The 24,274-nt window shown below is 41.6% G+C and overlaps 1 protein-coding gene across 1 annotated transcript in view; it reads right to left on the reverse strand.

Annotated features, from left to right (window-relative positions):
- The window catches only part of LOC136885036 (uncharacterized), a 113,854-nt gene that overhangs the window by 41,824 nt on the left and 47,756 nt on the right, over positions 1-24,274 (reverse strand). Inside the window, exon 2 of the mRNA XM_067157421.2 lies at positions 21,596-21,683. The gene's annotated coding sequence lies outside the window, so the exon portion shown is untranslated. The remainder of the gene's footprint in view (positions 1-21,595; positions 21,684-24,274) is intronic.

Genomic DNA, 24,274 nt, shown 5'->3' on the forward strand with positions numbered 1-24,274 from the left:
GGTAGCACTATTATCATGAAACAAACAATATACAGCAGGGCCTCTCAGGGGGCCATGCACCAGTGCATTGCGCTGTGCACGGTGCAAAAGACGACTTCGCCTGGTTGACCAGAGTGCAGACCCCACTCCTCAATTTGGAGCAATAGCGCTGTCTCTCTCTTTCCCCACGCCTGTCTCGCTCGTTCCGCTTGTCTCCCTCTTCCTCGCTTGCTCCGTAGCATTCCAAATCCGAGCCGAGTTGAGCCGAGATTAGCAGAGTCGCCCCGAGACGACGCGCTGGTCCGAGCCGAGCCGAGTGGGACCGATGCACTCTCTGCCTCAGTTTGCACGGGTGAGATTTTGGGCGTTTGAGATTTTACAGCCTCCCCGCCGCAAATAAGAAACCCCTTTTCCTTTTGCGAAAATCAAATGATCATAAATATCTCCCGGTCATGGCAATCCATCAACGGCTGCTAATTTCAGATGGCAACCAACCGTAGACATAGCCTGCACGGTTGCTGTGGTTACACTTCCGTCACACATTTTGTCGCCTTACGTTACACAAATATTCGGATGGCCCCCTGCGATAAGGCATATTATTTTATTTTGGACTATGTCAGAAAACGTTTTTCTTAAGTCCCTGAAATAAACCATTTCCAATCAATCAATCAATCAATCAATCAATCAATCAATCAATCAATCAATCAATCAATCAATCAATCAATACTGATCTGCATTTAGGGCAGTCGCCCAGGTGGCACATTCCCTATCTGTTGCTTTCCTAGCCTTTTCCTAAATGATTTCAAAGAAATTGGAAATTTATTGAACATCTCCCTTGGTAAGTTATTCCAATCCCTAACTCCCCTTCCTATAAATTAATATTTGCCCCAGTTTGTCCTCTTGAATTCCAACTTTATCTTCATATTGTGATCTTTCCTACTTTTATAAACGCCATTCAAACTTATTCGTCTACTAATGTCTTTCCACGCCATCTCTCCGCTGACAGCTCGGAACATACCACTTAGTCGAGCAGCTCTTCTTCTTTCTCTCAATTCTTCCCAACCCAAACATTGCAATATTTTTGTAACGCTACTCTTTTGTCGGAAATCACCCAGAACAAATCGAGCTGCTTTTCTTTGGATTTTTTCCAGTTCTTGAATCAGGTAACCCTGGTGAGGGTCCCATACACAGGAACCATACTCTAGTTGGGGTCTTACCAGAGACTTACATGCCCTCTCCTTTACATCCTTACTACAACCCCTAAACACCCTCATAACCATGTGCAGAGATCTGTACCCTTTATTTACAATCCCATTTATGTGATTACCCCAATGAAGATCTTTCCTTATATTAACACCTAGATACTTACAATGATCCCCAAAAGGAACTTTCACCCCATCAACGCAGTAATTAAAACTGAGAGGAATTTTCCTATTTGTGAAACTCACAACCTGACTTTTAATCCCGTTTATCAACATACCATTGCCTGCTGTCCATCTCACAACATTTTCAAGGTCACATTGCAGTTGCTCACAATCTTGTAACTTATTTATCACTCTATAGAGAATAACATCATCCGCAAAAAGCCTTACCTCCGATTCCACTCCTTTACTCACATAATTTATATATATAAGAAAACATAAAGGTCCGATAATACTGCCTTGAAGAATTCCCCTCTTAATTATTACAGGGTCAGATAAAGCTTCACCTACTCTAATTCTCTGAGATCTATTTTCTAGAAATATAGCAACCCATTCAGTCACTCTTTTGTCAAGTCCAATTGCACTCATTTTTGCCAGTAGTCTCCCATGATCCACCCTATCAAATGCTTTAGACAGGTCAATCGCGATACAGTCCATTTGACCTCCAGAATCCAAGATATCTGCTATATCTTGCTGGAATCCTACAAGTTGAGCTTCAGTGGAATAACCTTTCCTAAAACCGAATTGCCTTCTATCGAACCAGTTATTAATTTCACAAACATGTCTAATATAATCAGAAAGAATGCCTTCCCAAAGCTTACATACAATGCATGTCAAACTTACTGGCCTGTAATTTTCAGCTTTATGTCTATCACCCTTTCCTTTATACACAGGGGCTACTATAGCAACTCTCCATTCATCTGGTATAGCTCCTCCGACCAAACAATAATCAAATAAGTACTTCAGATATGGTACTATATCCCAACCCATTGTCTTTAGTATATCCCCAGAAATCTGATCATTTCCAGCCGCTTTTCTAGTTTTCAACTTTTGTATTTTATTGTAAATATCATTGTTATCATATGTAAATTTTATTACTTCTTTGGCCTTAGTCTCCTCCTCTATCTCGACATCATCCTTGTAACCAACAATCTTTACATACTGCTGACTGAATACTTCTGCCTTTTGAAGATCCTCACATACACACTCCCCTTGTTCATTAATTATTCCTGGAATGTCCTTCTTGGAACCTGTTTCTGCCTTAAAATACCTATACATACCCTTCCATTTTTCACTAAAATTTGTATGACTGCTAGTTATGCTTGCCATCATGTTATCCTTAGCTGCCTTCTTTGCTAGATTCAATTTTCTAGTAAGTTCCTTCAATTTCTCCTTACTTCCACAGCCATTTCTAACTATTTCTTTCCAGTCTGCACCTCCTTCTTAGTCTCTTTATTTCTCTATTATAATAAGGTGGGTCTTTACCATTCCTTACCACCCTTAAAGGTACAAACCTGTTTTTACATTCCTCAACAATTTCTTTAAACCCATCCCAGAGTCTGTTTACATTTTTATTTACCGTTTTCCACCGATCATAGTTACTTTTTAGAAACTGCCTCATGCCTGCTTTATCAGTCATATGGTACTGCCTAACAGTCCTACTTTTAAGACCTTCCTTTCTATCACATTTATTTTGAATTCCGAGATATTACCAAACAACTCCGTGTTCTTTGAAACTGATCAAGGAGTGACCGACTGTAACCATCGTAACGCCAGGTCAAGATGTCCCGTTCAACTCTTTCCCTTTTAGCTCCATAAAAAACAGTGCCCAAAAACGGCGGAGGTAACTTCAACAACTGCGTATTTTGCGGCGCCATCACCCGAAGGCTTTAAAATGCTTCTTTAATTATTTCTTTATTATTTTACAGCTCGATTTTGCTTATCACATACTCTGTGGAACATTAACGTCAGTTCCATGAATGAGTATGGAATGAAAGCATTTCAGGTGTTTTTTTCAATCGTATGTACCATAGGTTTGCATTTCAATTCTAAGACGATCTGTTTATTACGTTGACAGTTTATTCCAATCTGCGGAGACGTCGTTTTCAGGAAAATGATAATTACATGCTCAGTAGTAGAAACTGTTGTTGATTTATGAGATTGTACTAAATCAGCGTAATGAAGTTTACGCGGTGACTGTGAACACCATCTTCAGGGGCTGCCGGCAGTAGATGGTTTTCGGTGGTTTCTCTTTTTCACACCAGGCAAATGCTGCGGCTGTACATTAATGAAAGCCACGGCTGCCCCCTTCCCACTCTTAGACTTTTCCTGACCCATCGTCGTCATAAGACCCATCTGTGTCGGTGCGACGTAAAGCAAATTGAAAGGTAAAGAAGAGTAGCAGGGGTTGATTTGGGAACTCCGTGTTTCGCGATGAAACTTGGAAAACACATTGAGGTACACGTAAAAATGATTCGGCATCAATTTTGGGTGCCAACATTCATTAGAGCGTTAACTACGGGGCCTAAAAGTTGCGACATTTCGAATTCCGCGCGATCAGCGATGAATACCTGCTGGCCAATGCTAAGCTGGCACACTGCGTACCTGGAGACACGCCTCTGCACCTCCTCCCCTCCACGCTACAATTGGTTCGCCACGGCACGTTTCCCTTCTCCCCGCGTCAGATACACCTGCAATCGTAGCAGAAAAGGCGCTGTTAATGAAGCTTTATTTACTGTATTTTGGTGTCAATAAAAACCTCATGTCATGCCAACTATGTGTGTCAGTTATTACCACTCTACCTCCAATATTCTGTGAGGTACTGAGTCGTCAAATGTTGAGCGGAGTTTGGGCCACTCTGTACATCGGAATCATGATTAATGAAATCTTAATTAAAACTAAGTATAAAAAGAAGAAAAGATCTTAAACTTCTTCTCCTTGAGAGTACACCAATTTGACAGACGAGTGTATGCAGAACGCAACTACAGTCGAACCTCAATATCTCGAACCTATATTACTCGAATTTTCAATATCTCGAAGTAATTTAAATTTCCCGGGCGTTTGTCCTATTCTTCACGTGTATTTATTTCTCTATTACTCGAAATTCGGTTCTACGAATTTCTCGATTTCTCGAAGCAAAAACTACCGTACTCTGTAACTCGAATTTTGTGGAACATCAACTGTGCAATACGGAATTTGTGGTTTGTCCGACTCACTGGCTGAATGGTTCAGAGAGTCCCGGGTTCGATTCCCAGCCGGGTCGGGGATTTTAATCGCTTCTGATTAATTCTTCTGGCTCGGGGACTGGATGTATGTGTCCGTCCCAACACTTCCATCTTCATATTCATACAACACACTACACTACGAACCACCACAGAAACACGCAATAGTGATTACATCCCTCCATATAGTGTTGGTGTCATCAAGGGCATCCGGCCATAAAACAAGCTAAATTTACATGTGCGACACAGGTGTGGGAAAAACGGTAGAAGAATAAGAAGAAGACGAAATTTGTGGTTTGTGAGGAACAAAGTTAACAAGTAAAGAAAGGTTTACAGTGATGCTGGGAGTTAATATGACGCGAACCGAAAAACTAAAATTTCTAATGATCGGAAAATCGGTGAAGCCTTGCTGTTTCTCGGATGTGAATTAATTACCGGTCACGTACGAAAGCATTCCCTGAAGTCGCGGATGACAAGCTGTGTGGTATTAACGAGAAGTTTCAACGTGAGGGGAGGAAACGTTAACAGTAACAAGCAGAAGAGACTAACGGATTTTTTTCCAAAGGTATTAACCGAGGTTTGTTTCTTCACTACAGTATGTACTGTATCCTGTCTTCTGAAAAGTTTGTTAGTATATTGTTAAATACTGTTAAAAATAATGTATTCAGTATAAGCCCGTAGATACATATGGTACAATTATGTGCTATACATGCTCAAGAACGGTATTCTCTATTCAGGGATTTCCTATGTGTAAGGGCTGGAGGGCCATAGACTATTGGAAATCTTAGTCATATTCGCGGGCCGCACTTGAATAATAGGCCTATTTTCGTAAAATTCTGCGTATAGCAGGCCTACAGAAGTACCATTACAAAATAATATGCATTATTCAATTGAAATAAAAGTTTGGTCATTTTCATTACTTAGGTAAAACAATACTTTACAACTGCATAAAAGAGTGAAATTTGGAACCGGTCTGACTGGCTCAGATGTTTGAGGCGCTGGCCTTCTGAAGCCAGCTTGGAAGGTTCGATGTTAGATCGTTCCGAAGGTGCTCAAATACGTCAGGATCGTGTCGGTAGATTTACTGGCACGTAAAAAAACTCCTGCGCAACAAAATTACGGGACATCGCCGTGTCCGAAAACCATCAAAAGTAGTTAGTGGGACGTAAAAACTAATAATTATTCGAAATTTGGATTTTAATTTTTTATAAATCAAAAATAATATATTCAGATCAAGTGAATATTTATAAACGACGAAAACAATTAAACTGCTTCAGACTTGGGTATAAAAATTAATACATTTTTGAACGACCAACAAAATACTTTTTTGTAACTATTCTTCACATTGTTCATTAAAATGCTCTCGTGGGCCGCATTATATGGCTTTGCGGGCCACAAGCGGCCCGCGGGCGTCCATTTTGGAAACCCCTGCTCTATATCTCGAAATGAAATTTAGCTCCCGAGGTGATTTGAGATACCGAGGTTCCACTGTAATTCTTCAAACGACTCAAGACACTAGTATTACGAAAGAACAATTCTTCAATAAATCGCACGAATTATTTCTAAAAGTGCTCCTTCTAAACAACATTCTTTTCTAGAAAACTACAGTAGGTATAATATCTTGACGTTCGTTGTTCTTTCTACAGTGTCCAGTCGGGGCATTACCCTCTCGTAGGGGTTAACTTTTACTGTCGCGAGGTGAGTTACGACTGTCGTAATGGTCTAGCATTGATTTCAGCTTGAGCAACTCAACCATGCCGTATTGATTACGTGACGTTCGTCCAGTAATGGCTTAAGACGAGACGGCAGCCGAACACGGGAACAGTAGCCAGGTTTATTCTACACCACTATGTTTGTGAGGTAATTGTGGTGTAGTTGCTTTTAAAGGAAGTTCAGCTGGGCAACCACGCTTTCTTAACACTGATCATTGGGAAAATGGAAGAGGTCCTACCCTTCGAAGAATGAAAAGGCAGGTGTCAGGAATGGCCTGAGATTTAGAAGGATGTGAACATATTTATGACAGAGGGGAGTGCTGACAAAGGACATGCTTGGAACAGTCTCTAAAGTCACTTTCGGCATGAAATGCCTTCAATGTTAACACTACGTCACAGAGGAGAGAAAGATACCGTTGCAGTCTGTACGTACGAGGGAGAATCAAAAAGTAAGTTACACTTCCAAGATATAGCCTTTTATGAAACCAGCTACACATAGGCAACACGGCTATAAGTTCACTTTCCAAATTGTAAACATTTCTCGGAACGGTCAACCAACTGTTCGATTCCGGATGCGTAGAAATCACCTCCAGTGCTGGAGACAGCTGCCTCAACCTCTCCATCGTTTCGGAAAATTGAGTGCCGTGACGATTTTGTTGCACGATAACGCAACACCTCACATGGCCCGCCAAACCTCCGAACTGCTGCAGCGATTCAAGTGGGAGATATGGCAACCATCCTCCATACAGTCCAGACTTAGCACCATGCGATTATCATGTGTTCGGTAAACTGAAAAAGGATCTCGGTGGACGACGATTCGGAAACGATGAGGAGGTGAAAGCAACTGTCTCCAGGGGATTTCTACGCATCCGGAATCCAAAAGTTGGCTGACCGTTCCGAGGAAAGTTTACAGTCTCTAGGGGATTATCTGGAAAAGTGAACTTACATTGCAATGTTGTCATTGCCGTGTTGCCTATCTGTAGGTGGTTTCACAAATGGCCATAACTTGGAAGTGTGACTTACTTTTTGATTCGTCCTCGTAGCTCTACTAGCAGCTATACAATTCATATGGCTTTGTCAATGAGTGACAGCTTCATATACCTTGGGTCTCACCTGCAGAGTGACTGCGGAGTTAACAACGAAGTGCGAGCTCGGAGAAATTCAACTTGGATGCGGTGGAGGGAGTCACTGGCGTAGTTTGTGACGAAAGAGTGCCTCTTCGCGTAAAGTCGACAGATATACCGAACATCAATGCGTCCAGTTGCACTGTATGGAGTTGAATGTCGACCGTCCAACAAAAGTACAGAACGGAAAATTCACGGCACGGAGATTCGAATACTCGGCTCGTCGATGGCCATCTCCTTAATCCTCCACATCAGGAATGGCAATGGGCATCGCGCGAATTACGGAAAAAATGCGAATAAGGCGCTTCGGATGGTTTGGCCATGTTCTACGTTAGCACCCGGCACAGTTACCAACCTCGTCTTTCTCTTTGACGTCAACGATGTCCACCCACCGCCCCAGGAGCTCTTCACTTGGGAGTGTGAGTCGGCGACCACGGGGCTCTTAGCTGAGTCCTGGTATGACTACCACTTACTTGTGCCGGGATCCTCACTTTCATCTATCCTATCAGACCGGGACCTTCATTTTCACGCCCTTGGTGGCCCTTGTTTTTCTTTGGCCGACACCTTCACTTTTCGAAGTGTCAGACCCCTTCCCTACTTTCCCTCTGATTAGTGGTATAGAGGATGGCTGCCTAGTTGTACTTCCTCTAAAACAATAATCACCACCACCACCTATTGGGTTCTAAGCCCGTAATCATACCCATGATTCTATGATTTTTCGTGTATCGCAGGAAATAAATAAATAAATAAATAAATAAATAAATAAATAAATAAATAAATAAATACATAAATAAATAAATAAATAAATAAATAAATAAATAAATAAATAAATAAATAAATAAATACATAAATAAATAAATAATAAATAAATAAATAAATAGTAGTAGCAATAAAATTACACCCCACGTAAAGTTGTTATGAGCATTTCAAGTATTTACATTATCTGCGGCCACTCTTCTCCCACCTCAAGGGCACTACATTGGCCCCGCTCAAAACACATTATACTCTGCTTGTATTGTAGGTCCGATGATGTCCCTCACAACGGCTTAACATGCTGACTGTTGAAATGCTGATCAACGTAATTAGAGAATGTGTCTGTCTTTGCTTCGCCAATCCCGGAAGTCTAAGAAAAACGAACACCAAACCGAGCAGTGTATGCCTGGGATCGCATACTTCGTTTTAAGATCTTTAATATACTACATGGAAAATATATTCCTATACTAGAGATAAACCATTCCGGGCATGTGTATATTGTATATTAAAGTTCATTTCGTTGGATTTTGTAATCGTTTTAGGATTTTTCCTTAACTACTCTTATTCAGGCCATTTTGAAGTCCTAGCGCTAAAGCAGGCTAGAACACAGTGGCCCAATAGTTCTGGCTTTGGAAGCAAAGTAGAAAAAATAGTCCCACATTTTACTAACGAAAATTTGATGTTACAGATTTGTTAGCATTCTATTTCTCACGTTGTGACTGGTTGATGCCCACCTTCAATGTACAGGTGTGCACAGTGACTTGCTTGATAGGGCAGCAGATATATTTAAATGACGACGTTCTGGGAAGTCTAGGTGCATGGAAGAAAGTGTATTTTATACCCAGAATAAAAATTATGTTATTGTATCTTTAAGGAAATCCGCCCTGTTGTGTAGTGGTTAATGTGTACCTGCTCTGCCACGAAATTTGAAAAGAGGTACGATGGCTGGAACGGGGTCTACTCAGCCTCAGAATGTCAACTGAGTACAGGGGTTTCGATTTCCACCTCAGCAAACCTCGAAGTGGTTTTCCGTGGTTTCCCACTCCTTCTTCAGGCGAATGCGGGGATGGTACCTAACTTGAGGACTTGACCGCTTCCTTCCCTCTTTAATGCTTATCCCTTCCAATCTTCTAATCCCCCGCAAGATCTCTGTTCAGCATAGTAGGTGAGGCCGCCTGGGAGAGATACTGGTTCTGCTCTCCAGTTTCTTCCAGCGTTAATTGTCACAGACTCCAGGAGGCGATAGAGGTGGAATACCTCGCCGAATCCGCGGGGAGAAACGAAACCTGGACGTAAAGTGACTTCAATGTCTTTAAAAAAATTAAAAGGATTTTTTCTGAATTATTCAGATGATTATTTTGTGCAAACCGTACTTCTAAACTTTTTGTAGTTCAGGAGTAGAGTTTTGTGAAAGATAAACATTAGCATTATACAGATGGGTAGCAAAATTCAATGCTCCAATTACTGGAGATGATGGAAGAAACCGAAGCAAACGTTTTTTATGGTGGGGGGGGGGTAAATAACTACATGTGTGAAACGAATTATTAATTGACAAAGTCTGAAGCTGTACTGTAAAGGATATGAATTAATTAGGACTCATTTTACAAAACCATCAATATTACATAATTATCCTCTTAAACATGCCATGCTCCTACAGTACTACAGATTCTTCCCCTATTTCAAGTACTTAAACTTCACATCAACACTGTCAGCACTCAAAGCATGAGAACGAAGAATGAATGGATGGACGGATATGAATTTAAAACGATCAGTGGGTAAAACCCACAGTGACTCACATGCACAGAAGCTGGCTCAAAACAATAGTATTACTGACCAAGGGACTGCTTCTATAGCACGATGCTGAATCGATTATGCGTATAGTCGAAACGGGTCCAAAATCCAGGTCATCAGCCCCTCATATTGGTATTTATCGCTAGCAAATTAGAACCATGCAATGTGTAATGTTGCGGTACTAATCAAAAGTAGCGGAGACTCGCGGTATTCCACACATTATGGTACTATTCACAGATAGTGTAATGCGCCCATGTAACACAGACCTATGGTGTTTCGGACATAAATGGAATAACCACAGGGACTCGTACTATCCTGTGGAATTCCTGACCTAGTGGGAACTGAGCATAGGTAAGGCACAACCATGGTGTCGCTCATTCCATGGTATTGCTCATATAGGGGTACGAATCACAGATACTGTAGGACCCACCTCCTAATTCACACACTGTCACTACTGATCACGGTTCGTGCCCCACTGTCGGCAGCCCTGAAGATGGTTTTCCGTGGTTTCCCATTTTCACACCAGGCAAATGCCGGGGCTGTACCTTAATTAAGGCCACGGCCGCTTCCTTCCACTTCCTAGGCCTTTCCTATCCCATCGTCGCCAAAAGACCCATCTGTGTCGGTGCGACGTAAAACAAATAGCAAAAAAAAACTACTGATCACAAACCTATTGCGTACCTAACATAGTGGTACTACGCGCAAATAAATGTTACCCATGGTATTCCCTGCGTGATGGTACTAATCACAAATAGTTTCACGGTTGGATCATCCCTTGGTCGCTCATTTTAGACGCCTCTTACGACAGTCAGGGGATACCGTGGGTGAATTCTTCGTCTGCTTCCCCCACCCATAGAGGTGTGTGTTTGGTCCGCGAGAGGTATTTTATTTCCCTCAAGTCCGCCGGCAAGCCGGTTAGGACCCCGCTATCCGCCACCTGGGACGCGCCACGTGGGAGTATCACCTTTCCCCCTGCCACGCCAGCGTAGTAGGTTCATGGAAAATTAGTTCCAACGTGGAAACAAAGCGTAACATATTTTCTTCTTCTAGGCGTGAGCAATGTGTCCTGAGGGTTTGATGATACCTTATTGTTACAATCCGTTTAAAAAAAATATGCAGGGTGACTCGTGAGGAAAGGTCAATATTCTAGGATGTGATAGTACTGGTTATGGTGATCAAAACTTTTAATGTGAACATGGGATCAATATCAGACGGTTGTCGAGATAGCCCTGTTTGAATTTTGTCACTGGTTACATAAAAATCGTCATTTGGTGTAGTAATACTCTTCACGGATGAGGCTACGTTCACATCTAATACACGTAACAATCATTTATGGAGACCCAGACACCAGAGCCGCGAATTTTAAAGTACGTTGCTCAATTAATATGTGGTATGGTTCCTTCAATAACCGGCTGATAAGCCCATTGTTTAGACGACGCCATAGCACCTATTTATGTCGAGGTGACGTAGAGCAACTTGTAACTGCTTTAGACGATCATATGAATGGGACAGTGTACCTGCAATTTTTGCAACGTACATTACCTGAACTACTCGAGGATGTTCCTTTTGCTACATGTATTGCTTTGTACCAGGTGTATGCGTAAGTCTTTTCCGGTTTAGCTAAAAGATGGCGCCAGCAAACAGTACGCAGAGTATGAATTTGACGCATGCGTTAGTTTGTTTGTCTGACATTAACCTACCAACACACACAAGTTGAGTCCGCCAAACACTAGCGTCTGTGCTGTATCCTTCAGTGATCATGCCTGATAAAGAACATTTGAGGCACGCATTGCTTTTCTTATTTAATCAAAAGAAAATGGCTGTGGAAAGTCATCGTTTGCTGGTAGAAACACATGGTGAACACGCTCCATTGATTAGAACACGTGAGACATGGTTTCGACCATTTAAACCTGGTGATTTCAATGCTTTGTGTCTGGTGGGACCAGAGCGGTATTGTGTATTATGAACTCTTGAAGCCCGGCGAATGCACAACACTATCGCCAACAAATGATTAATTTAAATCACTCATGACAACCGGAATGGCCAGAAGACAGGGCAAAGTGATTTTATTACACGACAATGCGCCGTCTTACACAGCAAAACCAGTGAGAGACACCTTGAAATCGCGTGGATGGGACACCCTTCCGCACCCGCCGTACTGCCCAGACATGGCGCCATCTGACTATCATCTCTTGGCATCAATGGGGCACGCGCTCGCAGAGCAGAACTTCAGCAATTTTGAGGAAGTTGGAAAATGGCTCGACGAATGGTTTGCCGCAAAAGACAAGCACTTTATCTTGTATGGTATTCGTAACTTACCTGAAAGATGGGAAGCGGATGGCCAACACTTTGAATAAATAAAAAATGAATTTACCTTTAATATTACGTGTTTTCTTTACCAGAAAAACGGCAAAAACTTATGCATACAGCTGGTAGTTTCAGCATGATGGAGCCCCTCCTCATTATTGGCACCAGGTAAGGGAGTTTATAAGCACCACATTTCGTGGCGGTACCATTCCCTGGTCACTCAGGTCTCAAGACATCAACCTCTTAGATTATTGTTTATGGGAGTGGGTGAAGAGCGAAGTGTACAGAAAAAATTCACGAAACGAAAAGCTCGCTCCTATTATAGATGCTTTTGCTGGAGTACGGCAACGTCACAATGATTTTCGACGCTCAACATGTCATATTCTTCAGCGAGTTGACAAATGCATTAAGGTCAATAGTAGGATCACTGAGAATTTATTCCGATAACATTGTCACTGGACCACCAAACGATACGACATGAAACAAAAAGGTTCTGCATTGTAATCTTATTATTACTGCTATGGAAAATAGCTAGTTGCTTTTACGTCGCACCGACACAGATAGGTCTTTTGGCGACGATGGGACGGGAAAGGGCTAGGAGTGGGAAGGAAGCGGCCGTGGCCTTAATTAAGGTACAGCCCCAGCATTTGCCTGGTGTGAAAATGGAAAACCACGGAAAACCATTTTCAGGGCTGTCGACAGTGGGGTTCGAACCTACTATCTCCCGAATACTGGATACTGGCCGCACTTAAGCGACTGCAGCTATCGAGCTCGGTACTATGGAAAATAGAGAAACATGAAAAGCAATTATAAAAATCAACTTATTTTCCAATGTTATCAATGTTTACATTCAGACAGGACTATCTCGACAACTTTCTCATATTTTATCTGATCACGATGACCAGTGCTATCACATCATGAAATATTGCCCTTTCCTCACGAGTCACCCTGTAGTTGTTTAATATTGAGAATCGGACGATCACCTAGATGTTAGGTCCCTCTAAACAACAAGCATCAATCATTTAATATTGAAGACTTTTGCTACTGTCACAGGCACCGCGTCAGGCAACTGGCTGGACTAGTGCAGAATAAATTTCTTTGAATAGTTTGACATTTTCGATGTGTTTTATACTATGAAATATATGATCCATTCTTTAATTTCGCTTATGAGATGGTTACATTAAATGTTTCAGTTCATGTCACAGAACTGTCTCCTCTTTAGCTATGTTGAAATTCTGGGTTCAATCAGTATTGTGTGTCTTCAAATAATTGCAGATATCTGCCAAAGATTTCACTTGTAACGTAACAAATTTTGAATGATCTGTATTCAAGAATTTTCATTTTCACTCCTATTACTTTCAGTGTTGTAGTTTGATTTATGGTGTTCCTACGTAGTTGTTGCACAAAAACCCTCTCCCTACCTGCATGTCAAGTCGTAACTTCCGTCACTTTCACCCTCCCTCCATAAGCTGTACGAGTTCTCAAATGATTGAGTTATTATTTCACTTTCTTCCGGGTAGGAGAATAGCGTCCAGTCTCACGTCAAGTGGCGTGCAGTGTGGAGTGATGTTATCAGCTGCTGGTCCGCCTGACTGTTTCTCTCCAGAACCTTCTGGATCCTGTACAAGCAGGGCGGTGAAATCTGAGACACGATTATGAGGATTAACACATTTACGCCAGACTTCAATATTACATTTTTCTTCCTTGACCTAAGTGCAACTTTTTTTCGAAACAGAACATGGCCTTTAAAGGAGAGAAAAACGGATATTTTTATCGATATAGATTTTCATTAAATTTTCTGGGAATATCCACTAAATAATAGAAAAGTATATTCCCAACGCCTATTGGAGGTAATTATCGTTTTAAATATTCCTGGGGAAAATGCTTTGTTTTGAAAATTTCAAATCTATTTTGTTTCGTTCAGATTCATCATTTAAAAGAATTACATTCGTTGAACCAAAGTGTAGGGTGTAACTATCCCTGCTACATAACAAAACCTTGCCTTACAAAACCGCTAGTATTTATACTACCCTCCTTACAGAAGTGTAATCCAACATATTTCTCTAAACATTAGGGACATGCCTTACAAACCCTTAGTATTTATACTACCCTCCTTACAGAAGTGTAATCCAACATATTTCTCTAAACATTAGGGGCATGCCTTACAAACCCCGAGCCAACGGCCGTAGCCGTGTTGAAACACCGGATCCCGTGAGATCTCCGAAGTTAAGCAAAATTGGGCGTGGTCAGGAGTTGGATGGGTTGCCACGCGCTGTTGGTGGGACGTAAGGGAATGGAGGAGCGGAAAGGAGCTGGCCACCCTACCGCACGTAAACTCCGGCTCAGGAACACCTCTGCGGAGGTTCGGACCTACCTTCGGGCAGAACAACCCTTACCTTACCTTACAACCCCTAGTATTTATACTACCCTCCTTACGGAAGCGTAATCCAACATATTTCTCTAAACATTAGGGACATGCGTTACAAACCCCTAGTATTTACACTACCCCCCTTACAGAAGTGTAATCCAACATATTTCTCTAAACATTAGGGACATGCTCTATAAACCCCTAGTATTTATACTACCATCATTACAGAAGTGTAATCCAACATATTTCTCTAAACATTAGGGCATATCCTTCCTGAATCCGTAGTCTTCTTCTTCTTCGTCCTCCTCCACATTTCCCACACATTAGTGGGGTCTCGTGTGCGAATTGTGTCGCACATGTGGACTTGCCACCGTTTTACGGCCCGGTTGTCCTTCCTGACGCCAACCCTACGTGGAGGAATGTATTCACTATTATGGTTTTGGTAGTTTGCTGTGCTGTGTGCACACGAAAAGTAGTGTATTGGTACCAACACCCATTTCCCGAGTCCGGGGAATTAACCGTGCGCAATTAAAATCCACGACCCGAGCAGGAATCGGGACCCTCTGAACAAAATATGTCTAAGCTGACGATTCAGCCAACGAGGTGGACTTTCAGTACCCCTATCATGTATACAACCCTCCCTACAGAAATGTATTGTTATCTAGTGATTTCCCTAAATATTAGGGGGATATATTTGGAGAACTCCTGCACTTTATGCAATTCTCTCCACAGAACTGTACAGTGGTCTATCTACATTAAATGTTACGTGTTTACAGAACCCCTTGTACTTATGCAACTCTCCCTACAGAATTATCAGAGGGCTGGAAGACACTTAGAATTTTATAAGTAGTATTTCAGTTGGTTCATATAAACGTGCTGGCCTTCAAGGTGCTATTATAAACCGAGAAAGATAAAAAAAAAAAGGACCAACAGCTATCGATCCCTTCGTTGGAACCCATTACGTGTTGTAACCACATCCAGCCACGGAAAGGCGATCTATTGCGACACGGAAATGCATGCCTGGCCTCCTCGGTAAAGGGATGACCACTTGTCTGGGGAACAAAGACGTGAATATGGCGAATATCATACAGGATAACCGTAAAGAAACCAATTGGGTATCATGAGAATGAAGTTCCCTTACTTCAAGCCTCCGAATAACGTGTTCAGATAATACATTTTGACCCGAAACGTCTGATAAATCGGTACGGATTGGGGAGGGGTTGAGTTTCTATATCTGGTGGGGATGCACCGAAATTTTGTGTATCAAATATTTCATTTTAACTCGGAAAGCATAAGAGTTGTGTCATTCGAAAATTTCTTTGTGATATCTAAAGTCATCTGTGTTCAGTTTTGACAAATTAATTTATAACTGTAAGCTTCTTCAGTCTGTCGAAATTAAAGTATTATTATTATTATTATTATTATTATTATTATTATTATTATTATTTGTTATTATTATTATTTTGATATTTCCTTTACGTCGCACCGAAACAGACAGGTCTTATGGCGACGATGGGAAAGGAAAGGGCTAGGAATGGGAAGGAAGCGGCCGTGGCCTTAATTAAGGTACAGCCCCAGCATTTGCCCGGTGTGAAAATGGGAAACCACGGAAAGCCGTCTTCAGGGCTGCCGACAGTGGGGTTCGAACCCACTATCTCCTGATTAACTGGATACTGGCCGCACTTAAGCGACTGCAGCTATAGAGCTCGGTATTGAATTATTTACTTGATTTATTGTTCAACAGGCATTTCTGCCCACTTACAGAACATTTCCTTTTCTTCTTTCTAATGTTATAAACAATATGCAATAAGACATAAAATATGAACTCTAATACCGTACTATGCTTATGAACTATGCACGCTGGTAACTGTGTGTTTAAAAAATACACAGTTCAAAATAATTAGGGGAACGTGTCTTGTAACGTCTGGTATGTGAACGTTAATTTGGTAGATGGGGTTCCAATGGTCGTACAACATACCTTGAGACCTTAGCTACTTAAGGTATGTCAAATCGAAGTTATACTCCATCTCCAGGCGTAGCCATGCATTAAACTGTCAGGTGACCCCTCAAAACGGTGCCTACGTGTGTCGTTGTGAGATACGCAGACTTCTGTGGTCATTTGAGCACGCTGTACGTGAATCACCACACCCCATGAGACATCTTATCGAGGTTCAAGTCACAAGGGCCGTCACTTTGATCCAGGAAGGATGGACTTTTCGTCGTGTTGCTGTGAATCTCAATGTGTCCCTGTCAGTTATTCAACGCTTGTGGAATCGCTACAACGAGACAGGCCAGTTCACAACGAGGGTTGGACAAGGTCGTGGACGCATGACAACACCAATATCTGACCATCTGTGCGTTGCGGCGTCGTTCAGCAACTGCCAGAGAACTGCAACAAGACCTCAGGAGTCACGGTGTCTGACCAGACTGTAAGGAACAGGTTAGGAGAAGTGTCCTTACGACCCAGACGTCCTGTTCGAGTCTCCCGTTTAACGCAGCAACATCGCGCAGCTGGCCTTCTTGTTTGCCCGTACCCACGTCAACTGGAAACTTCCTCAATGGAAACATGTGTTGTTCACAGACGAGTCCAGATTTCTCCCGACACAGCGCGATGGATGTCAACATATATGGAGGCGCCGTGGTGAGCAGTACATGCCAAATGTTGTCCAGGAAGGCGACCGATTCAGACAAGGTTCTGTGATGCTGTGGGGTGTCATCAGTATTGATTGCCGTACGGATCTTGTCGTCGTCCGGGGTAATCTTACAGCTGCGGGGTACATCGAGCAGATACTGCTACAGCATGTGTTGGTTGCTGCATACTGTGTTGGCCCTGAATTCGTATTCATGCACGACAATACCAGGGCTCATGTAGCGCGCATCACCAGAGCTGTCTTGCGAGAAATGGACATTCAAAAGATGGAATATTCAGCAGCGAGTCCCGACCTTAATCCCATCGAGCATGTGTGGGATAGGTTTGACAGAAGTGTTCGTGGGCGTCCTGTTCCACCACAGACTCCCCAAGACCTCAGTGAAGAATGGGGCCTGATACCGCAACATGACCGTAGCATGCACGTAAGTGCCAAGCTGTGATAAATGGTCGTGGAGGACATGCACTATACTGAAGCTCTCCAACTGTGATAAAAATCCACCCTGGATGACTGTTATTACTTTGTTTTCGTCTCTATTTGGACATTTCCGTTTGTGTTCTGAAACTGAGCGTGAAACCATCGTTGTTATTTTGTATACTTCAACGCTAAAGAATAAGGGTTTAGTTGGTAATATACATGTGAAGTATTGTTTTGTGGAGCATGGCATACGTTCAAAAACACGTTCCCCTCTTTTTTGAACTGTGTATTTTAATTTCTCGTAAAATATACATTAGAAATCTAAATTAATCCAAGGACTAAACTATTCATGGTACACAAGTATGGTACCCGATTTAATTTATGTCTTATGTCTGTGTGAGCTTCCTTCTGACTGATCTTAAGAAGACACTCTCATTGTCAAATATGTCCACGTTTGGGATTTTGTTAACTTACTGACATAAATTTATAAACACCCTGGGAAAGAAAACAAATGCTAACAGAATTATACTTAAAAAACAAAAGAATCAACTCAATTAAAATACAATGACGTTTCGTTCTCGAAAGAGCATCATCAGGTTATATCAAATCACACTGAAAAATATTTAGAAATTTAGTCCCTTAAGATAAGTTCCAAATACCAAGTTTTTAAGAAATTTAAACATAAATATTTATACATTTCTAAATATTTTGAGTGTGATTTGATAGAATCTGATGATGCCCTTTCAAAAACGAAACGTGTCATTCTGTTTTAAATAAGTTATTTTCTTTCTCAGGTAGTTTTAAATTTATTTATTTATTCAAAATTACTTTCGGCAGACTGAAAAATATAACAGTTATGAATCATTGGAAAGAGGTAGGTTGAAAGAGTAAAAAAACGACCATCGTGGAATTCACTTCGTCATGATAAAAACATTCCCCTGCGTACAATTAGTGTAGCTCGACGAAGAATCATGTGAAGAGTTCGCAAACGAGTTCATTCTAAAGCATCTGGTTCGACACAGAACAGGTCGGGGATTTTTACCAGGATCTAGGTCGGAGTCTAGCTGACTCACGTGGGAACTAATTTACGAGGTATTTGACGGCCAGACAGATTTCTCGCCCTAGAAAGGCAAGGATAACGTCCGTAAGGGTTCGTTATGCTGACCACACGTCTCCTCGTAATCAGCAAGCCTTTAGGCTGAGAAGCGGTCGCTTCGTAAGCCAAGACTCGTTAGGGCTGTAGGGCAATGGTTGATTCATTTTGTGTAACATTCTGTAAGTTGTCATGCTGTCTGCTTGCGGAGAGGCCTGTGAAAGGGCTTTATGTATACGTGTGGGGTTTTCTTGAAGTAGGGAGAGGGTGAAACTCTGTGTCGAGACTGACGCAAGTGTAACAGACCAGTATAAGTTGGAAACAATTCTCTAACCCATGGATAAATAATGGAAAAATATCGATTATTATTATTATTATTATTATTAATGATATGACTTGTGAGGTGTGGCTATGAAGTTGTTTGCATCTATTAGTATGGTTATTATTTATGCAGTTATGCCCGGACTTTATTTGATATAAATCATGATCGTATTGTTTGTGAGGTTATGTCATGAAACATCTGCTGTATGCATATTAATAAGAACACGTAAGTATTAGTATATAATTTATTATTACCTGTATATGTGATGTATAAATCCAATGCACTGTTGTGCAACTCCCGGTAATAGGTCGGTACAACGTATCTTCGCAACTAAAGGGTTACAGAAACTTTCATTCATTGTAAATAGGCTATTGGAGACTCTCGAAATTACGAGAAAATATGTTATGTCATATTCTTCTAGAAGCCCGGCCAGGCAATGTATATAAAGAGGCAGTCTTGAGGGTTGACAAGAGTTGTGAGTGCAAGTCGTTAATCGAGTATGTGAATTCATGTTGTGATTGGTAATACGTTGACATGTTAATGTGGCAGTCTTCTTCTTATTCTTCGTAACAGTGTTTTGTTCAAGAGCATAATAGTCAAGTGTTCAAGATGGCAGTCTATTAGTGCATGTGTGTAGAATGTGTGTAGAATATATAATGTGTAAATAAAATAGTATACGCAATTGACAGCATTTCGTGTGTGCGTCTTTGTGGTAAAAACAAGATATAGCCTCCTCCAGTCGAATAACACCATGAGGTCTGCTTAAAGGTTAACGTCTGCATCCGACGGACGTATCATTATCAACCGTATCATATGATGTCACTCCATATGAAAACTACGAAGAGGTTTAGAATTAAAACCAGTTTTTTCACGCAATTTAGTGATTAGAAATTATATACCAACACCTCTCCTACTCAACGAACAACGTTCCTGAAGCGGGTAACAAGTATAGCCTACCCGGCAGAACTGTTATGCTATGAGGTTTCCATAAACATTAAGGGTCAAAATTGTTGTTATTCAGTGGGGGTAATTCTCAGTATATTACGATGTTATTCTGTACCGAACAATTTCCTCACCAACACGCATACAAAACAATACCGAATGAGCACAATCTCCTATATGCCTTTTCACGAGAGTTTAATGCTGATGGAAACAAATAGGCGGAGCACCTTTCCTTTGCACGTGGATACACACGTAGTTGACTGGAGAAGCAACCGTCGCACTCACTCGACTGTATGCGAGCTCGAAGAAAAGTAGTACGTCGTATTAATTTTATTTTAGTTTATTACATTTTTTTTTGATAGTTGCTTTACGTCGCACAGACACAGAAAGGTCTTATAGCGACGATGGGACAGGGAAGGGCTAGGAGTGGGAAGGAAGCGGCCGTGGCCTTAATTAAGGTACAACCCCAGCATTTGCCTGGTGTGAAAATGGGAAACCACGGAAAACCATTTTCAGGGCTGCCGACAGTGGGGTTCGAACCTACTATCTCCCGAATACTGGATACTGGCCGCACTTAAGCGACTGCAGCTATCGAGCTCGGTTTATTACATTTAGAGAGTTTGGAAGAGTATATAATCAAATTAAAATGCTTGTCATATATACCCATATGTATATATATATATATGTTTTAAATGTATAAAATAGTGATAAAATAACGAGAAATGAAGGCACAAGGCGTGGTGTCATATAGAAGTCTTCTCATCATTCCACGTTCGCGGCCATCGAGAGACGATTAAAAGAAGCCAGGCAGTTCCACGTATTATTGGCACACTTTATCTGGATGCATTTACACCCTAGTGCTGAATCGCTCGACCTCGGCAATCTTCGAAATTCGTACTGGCAACCTTTGAAACACAAACTATGAATCGCTTAAGCATCGTTGTGCGACATCTGGCGTACACTTTACGTACTAGTACTGTTGTTGTGTGCACAGCAAAGCCAAACTATATAATTCATGGTAGGAACAAGATTCGCATCGAGAAATGTTATATAATGTGTATGTGACACAGTTGTTGGCTTAAGATGATAACGGTTTAGAAACACCACATCGATCGATCATATTCTCGATTCAATTCAGATTTCATTTTCATTCAGTTGGCAGCACTACCGGAACCGGGACAGCTTCCTCCTTACTCCTCAAACCCGTACACAAAAGCATCCAGATAAAGTGTGCCGATAATAGGTAGTATGAAGAGTATGGTGTGTGACACTCCTGTAACGTCAGTAGAGAACCTTATTGCCCGTGTCCACGGGGCGAAGACAACTGCAGTATGAGGTCATGTGCGTGAGGCTCAGCACTGCAGATGTAGGCTCTGCAATGATGTAGGATGTACATAGTTCGAATCCCGTTTGTAATGAGCCCGATGTGCTACTCATGTTGAGCTTATTGACGACATGTGGAACGCAGACTCACCTCACACTTCAAGTGTCAAGCCGTGCGTTGCTGAATATGGGTCCCTTCTTGAAAACGGATCAGTTTGCTTTCCCGCACAACATACTAAGCATTATCGGCGTTTTATTGGAACACCCCGTATAAAAATAGATTACCACTGTATTAAGAGTTTTTCCCAACTTGATTAACAGTTATTCGGTCTTTGCAAGTTATAAACTCCAGAAGAACTCGCAATGATCGAGGAACGGTAATATTCTACTAACCTTTCTAAAGATATACTCCTGGGTGGGATCCACACCTCCTTAATAGTTCTGAGAACTTGGGGCAGCGAAGGAGGGGAGCCCTTGCTTCCTGGAATCAAACAGAAAAATACAGATTAGTATCTCAAAAAGAAAAGAAAGAGATTTACAGTGCTTGAATGATGATTCATTTCCTTGGAAACGCCGAAGAAAAGGATCTAGAGTCACATACTTTCCTCGCATTCGAATCACCTGCGCGACACGCGGATAGTGGCGAGAAATCTAAAGATGGAACAAATAGTCGAATTTGACACTTTTTTGAAATGGTAGACTAAAACTACGTTCAATGCAGTGTTTCAGTACGCACAAGTGGATATAATTTCAGGTCCTTATACATTACAGTTGTCTGCATGCCTCTGTGAATCAATTGGACGTCTCAATCTGTATGTATAATTCCGTAAGGAAACACAGTTTCAGGAATTCCGTTTGTGTTACGACTTTGGGAGATGGATAGTTCTTTAGACCATAATTTCAGAACCTGTGTAAATATAAAATCGTTCCTTTAAGTACGCTTCATTATGTAATACATAAATAAATACTCTAATTTTGCAATAATTACTAAATGGATTTCCATTGCTGATGCATAAAAGGAAAACCTCGAGTTTCAATGAAAATCCATAGCCTGTTTCCAGTCATTCGACCGGGCCAGGAATGGAATCAATGAAGCCCCATCTAGCGGCGAGGATAGGAACTGTGCCGGCTGCCAAAGCCTGTCGCACTCCTCAGAGGCAATGATTAATGAATGCCAGTTGAAATGATATTGGAGAGTGTTGCTCGAATGAACGATGACAGGGAAAACCAGAGTACCCGGAGAAAAACCTGTGCCGCGTCCGCTTGGTCCAGCACAAATCTCACAGTGAGTGACCGGGATTTGAACCACGGAGCCCAGCGGTGAGAGGCCGGTGCACTGCCGCCTGAGCCACGGGATCTTATAATTTTTAATTCAACGCGTGGGCGTAGGCCTTGACACAATTTACTACAAAGCTCTTATTGTCATCAAACTTAGGTTTCCTTAAGTCTGCAAAATTTCATGTGAACTGTTTGGACTGCCGTCTTTGCAAGATGTATATAAGTGTGCAGCCACATGTTACAGTAGTTATATACTTCGTTCAGTACAACTCAGTTGTTGTTAGCGGGGAAAACAGCAAGAAAACGAACAAACTGTTCGCAAACAATCTAGGGATAAAAAAGAAATGGTGGATTTATTCTAGTAAAGAAAGAGGATTCAAGTTCATCTTGAGAAAAACGTTCGTGTTTTTTTTGAGCAGGTATAAAATAAGCCAATGCAATTTTCGTTTAAAGCTACCCAGCGCGCATTCACGAATCTCAAGCATGTTATGTCCACAAATTTGACCAAAACTTATTGCATTCTATAATATCTCGAAAAAGGACAGAACTTGGTGTCTGGGAAGTGCGCAGAAATGTGCGCCACGGACTTGGATGTTTACCTTTATTGAGTGCGAAGGTTTTTAAAAGAAATCATGGCAGACATTGATTTGAATAGGCAAAAAATATTAAAAATGATATACTTCCTCGAGTGAAAGTAGTCAGAAAATTGCACAGTGAAATGCTTCTCGATATAACGCATGCTATTCAGTCCGGTGTCTGTTCAAGTGTCACTGATCGGTGGAATTTTAAAGGGATGCACTACGTGTTTCACGCATTACATAAAGGCAGAATGGGATTTGAAAAAATGTACAGTATTAATGTGTGTGTTCTCTGACGGCTCAAGAACTGCTGCAAGTGTCCACAGTGGTCTGGGATATCGATGGAGATGTATAGGTGTTTCTCTTTCTCATGAGCATATCTGCAACATTATAGTTATAACAGCACAAGAAAGAAATTTACAGGAACGTCTTCCATCCATGGCTCATATTATTAATACGGTCTTGAAGCATGTTCAAAGCGTGTTCCTGTTGTACATTCAGTGAAATCTCTGGTTAAGTACTTAAGGGGTAGGTGAAACAGCTATTTTGACATACTGTAGTCAGGTCACTGCCAGACAGAAGACGTTGAAACTGTTTTAGAAAGCGAGGAACCCTCTGAAAAAAGTACGTTACTGGCCAGTTTGTAGCGTTTCTAGAGCCATTTAAGGAAACCTTAATTTATTGGTCGTGAGGGTGATAAGGAGCTACGTTGTGTAGTACACAAGGAAGAAGAAAGCGAGCAGGCAAGTTGCCTGTAGCCTACTTGATCTGAACAGGAGGGCAGCAGCGATTAGCTTGCCTGCCTGCTTTCCACACACAAGCATGGGGAAGTAAAAAAGCGGATTTTGTGTACCTCTGCATAGAACCCCTGATATTTATTCAATTCTCCCTACAGCACCATACGCCAGGCTACAGGAATCCTGTAACATAAAACCCCTACTATTTATACAACCCACCCAACATTATCGTATAACGGGAAAGAGAACCCTTGCTATAGAAATACTTGCTGTACTGTTTGCACAATTTTTCTTTCACTATCGTACAACAGGCCAGAGACAGTTCTTCTTCTTCCTCTCCTTCTTAATGGGCCAACCTAGGACGCGGGCCTCAACTTTTTCGCTTAAAACGAGCCTTGATGTTGGCCCAGTAATCGCGCATTCTCTGTCTGTGCTTCTCTCTCTCTTTTTTGGTCCAGAGCCCGTGTGTTTTCTTACGG

This window comes from Anabrus simplex, chromosome 13 (assembly GCF_040414725.1).
Source record: "Anabrus simplex isolate iqAnaSimp1 chromosome 13, ASM4041472v1, whole genome shotgun sequence".
NCBI lineage: Eukaryota > Metazoa > Arthropoda > Insecta > Orthoptera > Tettigoniidae > Anabrus > Anabrus simplex.